Below are 6,045 nucleotides of genomic sequence, written 5' to 3' on the forward strand. Positions count from 1 at the left end.
TAAAAGGAGCCAAAACCTATGATAAAACCCTTAAAATGATATGAAATAACATAGAACAATTGGGTTCAATCAGCATGCATTGTATATTCAAGTTTCCAAATCTACTATGACTCTCATGTTTTAAACTTTGTCTTCTTGGGTTTAGAATTTCCAAAAGGAAAAAAATGATAAAAGAAATAGAAAAAAATATTTGAGAAAAGCCAAAGAAAGAAAGATCAAAATAAAATGGTACCAAAAGAATAAAGCTTTGAAATAAGACAGTTCATTGGTGGTTTAAAGAACAAGTTATGCTCCAAGAGAAAGAAAGTAAATGTTAGTTGGAAGCCTTTTCTATAATTCATGATGCTTTATCATTTCATATCTTTTCACTTCATCTCATTTCATTTAGCCTTTTCCATCATCATAACTCTAAAAATCCTCTTGATTATCGTTAACTTAGGACCAATAATAAGGCTCCAACAAATAAGATGACTCAAGGTATGCCTATAATGCAATCCTTGGTTTTAATTTTGAATTTGACCCCAAAGAGTAAGTGAATGTTCATTTCAAGTAGCACTATTACCGAGGAGCCAAACATTAGTTTCCTAAGATAATTTGTGTCAACTTATTGTTGACCAGGGTGAAGAGCCTTTTTAGATTGCTTTTTTAGTTTAGTTGTATATTTGTCCCACCACATATTCATTGATATGAGGGGATGTACGGATCGACTAGAATCAAGTATAGGATGGAATAAGACCCCAAGAGAACCTACCTCTTGTAACTTTAGACACAGGAAACCAAATGGGTGATCGAGGTAGGGCCTTAAGAGAACCTCTCTCTTACAACCCTAGCCATGAAGACATCACAAGATTGATAACTCTCTTGATACTGTCAAGTATTCTCATGAGAATATAAGGATACAAGCAAGGCTCACACAATGAGAAATAAAATTCTCATATTATTAATTATTCAAATCATCTACTACTACAAAAAAGAGTTTTCACTACGCTAATTTACGGCGGTTATTAGAAAAAAAACTGTAAAAAATATGACGGTGGCATTTCTGTAATTATAGGCATACTTTTAAAGGCGGTTATTAAAACCGCCGAAAAAATACTTTTAATGGCAGTTTTTTAAATAACCGATGAAAAAAAATACTTTTAACGGCAGTTTTTTAAATAACTGCCGTAAAAAGTCTATCAAAATTTTAAAATCCATCGCGCGATAGTTTTCACTTTTCAGAGTCAAAGCTCATAGTCCCCCATACCATCCTCACTCGATTTTCCTCCTCCTCCTACATTTGTTGACATTTATCCATTACTTCTATCATTTCCGCCATGTTCTTCCATCACCATCACTGTCACTGTTGCCGTCGCCATCTCATCCTCTTCATTCTTATTTGTGAGTTTTTCACCTCCATTCTTTTCGTGGATTTCATAGTTTTTGTGGTTTGATATGATTTTTTTTTTGGTTAAAAATATGATGTTTAATCTAAGTTTTTCACCTCCATTCTTTTCGTGGATTTCATAGTTTTAGTCTTTGATTTTATTAGATCTAAGTCTTTGATTTTATCTTTATTAAATCTTAGTGCTTCGATCTGGTGGCTGAAGGTGAAGCTAGTGATGTTATTACGGCAAGAAAGAATCAATATTTGCTCCATCAGAATGCTTTTAAATAACTGGTGAAAGACTTCCTTTGAGGCTTTATTCTCCCATTTCCATCTTGATCAGTAGGGTGAAACATAGACTAAAAAAAAATTTTCACTACAGTTATTTATATAACCGCTGTGAAAAGTCACATACCACGGTGGTTCTTAAACCGCCGTGAAATCCTCTACATTTTATGTCGATGGCATAGACGTCGGTCTCAAAACCACCGTAAAAAGCTCATTTTAACTGCCGTTAAATTTTTTTTTGTAGTAGTGATCTCTCCTCTTGAAAAGAGTACATGTTGAATAATTTATAGACTAAGAATCTTGAAAACCCTAAAATGAAAACCCTCATTGATACCTAAGCCCTAAAAGCCCATTATAAGCTATTAGAGCTTAAAACACCACCAAATAAAATGCATAAAAAATAGATGGGAAAATGCAAAAAAAATAGGAAAATTAGAAGACCTTCTAGAATACTCTAACTTGCTAGTCAAAATAAAATAATCTAGATCACTCACTACCTAAGAGGATCCCATCATTAATGATAAGGATCTTATTTGACTCTACTAATTAATAAAATACATATTAGGAAACTCTTTGCCTTCGAGAAGTAATCATATAAAATAGGAAACTGTAAAATAGGAAACTAATTAAAACAAATAGAATCATATTTAATGTCATATAAGATCACTCATGATACTTCTTGAATCTTCATGGACCTTCCAACTGGATCTTCATAATTGCTATTCATGTCCATAAGCATGCGTGGGCCTTTTAGACATCCATTTGGGCTTGAATATGATTGAATCAAATTCTGAAACTCACATGGTCTACAATATAATGTATTTGGGCTCTAATTTAAAAGATTATAGCTCCAATAGACTTCTTCCAAGTACATATTTGTGTTGGGCCTTTAATAACATAGAAATTGACTTCAAATGCTCCTTTTGGGCTCTTAGAACGTGCTCTTGTCTTTCTCAAGGTTGAAGTGTCCAGACTCCAATGACTCACATGCCATGGTGGCTTTCGGGTGGCCTTCCATATGTCATGTTAAGCTCCACATGTATCCATGTCATCATCTAAGCAATGATCTATGTCATCCTCCATATAGGCATTCTTGACTTATAAATTCCTTAAATACTTTGGAGGGCATATAGGGCCTCTAACTGAATGAGTGCTATTTCAACTTCACTACCTCCACATTAAACGCCCTCCTAGTATGCTATCATTCATGCATTAAAAGTGGAGAGATAGGATTTTTACAACCTTATGATAAAGTGGTTGATTAAGTGGATTTGAGAAAGAAATACCCCAACTTGGTGAATAGAGTGAAACAGTTATATCTTGAGTGTTCTTCTCTTTTGTTCATTCCTATTACATTGATTGTTCTCTACTTTAATCCCTTCTCATAAACGTGGATCACTATGATTGCTTTTTTTTTTTTGAATTCATAAAGATTCCCATTTGTATTATTGCTATTCCCTTCTTTGGTCTTGTATTGCCTTTGTCCAGGAATACAAAGGTTTAAGTGTGGGGGAATTGATTGGGCCCAATTCTTTTATATCTCTTCATATCTTTTTCAGGGCTTTTATCATAGTTAGTAACTCTTTTAGTGATAATTGTGCTTGATTTAGATTGAGAGTTGTTACTTTGAGTTAGTGTTTTTTTGAGTATAAAATTGTCATAATTAGTTATTAATTGTATTCAATTGAATTTTAGGAACAATTAATGCTTCAAATTGTTTTTTTTATTGCAGGAGCCAAGATTGGAGATCAAGGATTATACAATAACAGGACCTAGAATATTGTTCCTAGAAAGCTTCTTCGTTGCGACCAAGATAATTATGCACCGCAGCGCAATTGGAAGATGTGCATTAATGTCGTCTCGAGATGTCTTTGCCACAACCACAATTCAACTTCGCCGTGACAAACAAAATTTTGCTGAAGCTCCTTTCAGGAAAGCTTCACCGTGGCAAACAATTCCCTTCGCCAGGGTGAAGTCCTCATATCAGCAACCCAGATTCAGATCCTAATCATAAAATTAGAGTACTCACTCGTTAAATCCGACCCATTTCACCCCCTAAACATTTAGAAACCCCTATTTTTGACCTATCACTCCATTCACTCATCCATGGCCTCCCCCATTCGTCCTCTCTCATTTTCCCCCGTTAAACCTTTATCTTCTTCTATTTTTCCTACGTTTTCCACCATGGGTATCTCAAAATCATTGATGATTGTGGTGCTTCCTCCTGCTCCAGTGCGTGGCTAGGTATCAGTTTTCTTGAAGATGGGTTGATTAGCATGAGTTCCAGAGCTTCAAAGGTTAGTTGATTTCATCGATAGTTCTAGTTGCTCTTTTATGAATTCCTAGATCTAGGGTTTGTAAAATTGTGGCTGAACTATGTTGATTATGATTGTAATTAATTCTAGATGATTATCTTGTGTATGGGATTAGTTAATGTTGAATGTGAGCTTCTGTATATGTGATTACATATATGTTTCTTTGTGATTCTGTTGATACTCTCTTTCTTGCATGATATTGTGTAATTGTTGAGTTAATCTAGATTTACATTGAACCAAGTACATTAATTAATTGTAATACAAATACTTAGTGCGCTTCATAGGGTTTTATGATTAGATGGTCATTTATTAAGATCCTAAAGTTAAAGGATTCTTGAAAGTTTTTCATTTAGAAAACTTAGTGATTTCTACTCCTAAAATCATTTTGAGCTATGATTGCCAAAGATCTATTTTTAAGAGGTTCAATCAACTGTTTTTTAATACTTATTTTTCCATCCATTCCATCCTAATCTCCTGAAAATCCAAAATTATATTTACATTACACTTTATTTCAATTAATAGTTTTAAATGAAAACACCTCAACTTTTTCCTAGTCAATCTATGTTTTTATGACATTTAGTTAACTTAGGGTCAATAACTAATGGCTTTAACAAGAGAACGACCCAGGGTTGCACCTTATAGTGCTATCCTTAGATAAATTTTGCATTTAACCCTAAAGCATTAAGCGAATGGTTAAATCATCCATTCTTCCAAACTTAACCCTTAACAAAATATATTATTCTGTCCATGTCCTCTCTCCCCCATTTTGGTGCCAAACCATGCAAAAAAATTAGGAAAAATTTTGCTCCAACAAGCTTTTAGTTATTATACTGTATAATTTTTCAATATCGGTTAAATTTTTCTGGGTCCTATCTAATCCAATACTTTTAAAAATTTATCTCTCTGCCCCAATAACTTCCTTCTGATGAGGAGAGGTTCTCTTTTTTTCTTTCATATTTAATTTTGACCTATAACTCTTTCTATTCAATTTTTTCTAGAATCAACTTTATTTATTTTAAAGCTAACCTCCACACTTTTAGAGGTTAGCAATAATTTTAAAATTTATAATAACCTTTAAAATAATTTTTCTCATTTTTTCATGAATTACTGAGGCCTCTATATATTTTAAAATAATTCATTTTGACCATTTTTTCCTAATCAGCCAAAAATACCATTAATTACAAAAAATTCAAAAATAAACTATTTTCATGTTTTCATTTTCATCAAGCCTCAACACTGTTCTAAACCTTTTTTTGTTCTATTTTTATGAATTTTTGGATATTTTGAGAATTTCGAGCATAATTTCCTCTTCTACTCTCTTCTGGACCAAAACTTTTTAAAACGACAGTTTCACTTCAAAAGTTATTCTATCTATGTTTCTACTATACTGTCTGGCCCTCAATCAATCCTAAATTCCTCATTTTGCATGTTATAATTAATAGGATATGACATGCAACATATATTTTGATTTTAGGAGAGGTCCTATAGGTTTCCAAAATTAAAAAAAGTCTCTATAATTTAGGTAAATTAAAGGGGAGGTTAATATATTTTACTCAAATATATTTTAATGTATTTTGACATTTCTTGTTATGAGTTTCAACCTAAAATGCTTATGTCATGATACTAGATTTGCCCCACGATTTAAGAAATTCATTACAAATAGAAAAACATTTTATCTAATCTAAACCATAAAATTTTAAAAATTGTTCACTAAGGCATAGAAATGTAAATATGAATTTTGAAAGAAAGAACCTAAAAGTGTTACTGAATACATGTGTGCATCTAATAGAAATTTCTACCCAGCTTTTTGATGCCATGTTGCGTTTGAATTGGTTGAGGCACAATTTGACCCAAAACAAAAAACAAAAAAAGAATGAGTTGAGCCACCATACAATTCAACTAGGTTTTCTAATTTGATTTTGAAGGAAACTGACAGTTAACTACTTATATTTTTTCAATTAATACAAAATTACCATATCTCTTAGCAAAAATCACCAAACAAAACCACCGAAATTAAAAAAAAAATTGTAAATAAAGACATGTTGATATTAATATGAGTTTTAACAACAATAGTAT

The sequence above is a fragment of the Neltuma alba genome, unplaced genomic scaffold, assembly GCF_004799145.2.
Source record: "Neltuma alba isolate B1F8T4 unplaced genomic scaffold, ASM479914v2 tig00010110_pilon, whole genome shotgun sequence".
NCBI lineage: Eukaryota > Viridiplantae > Streptophyta > Magnoliopsida > Fabales > Fabaceae > Neltuma > Neltuma alba.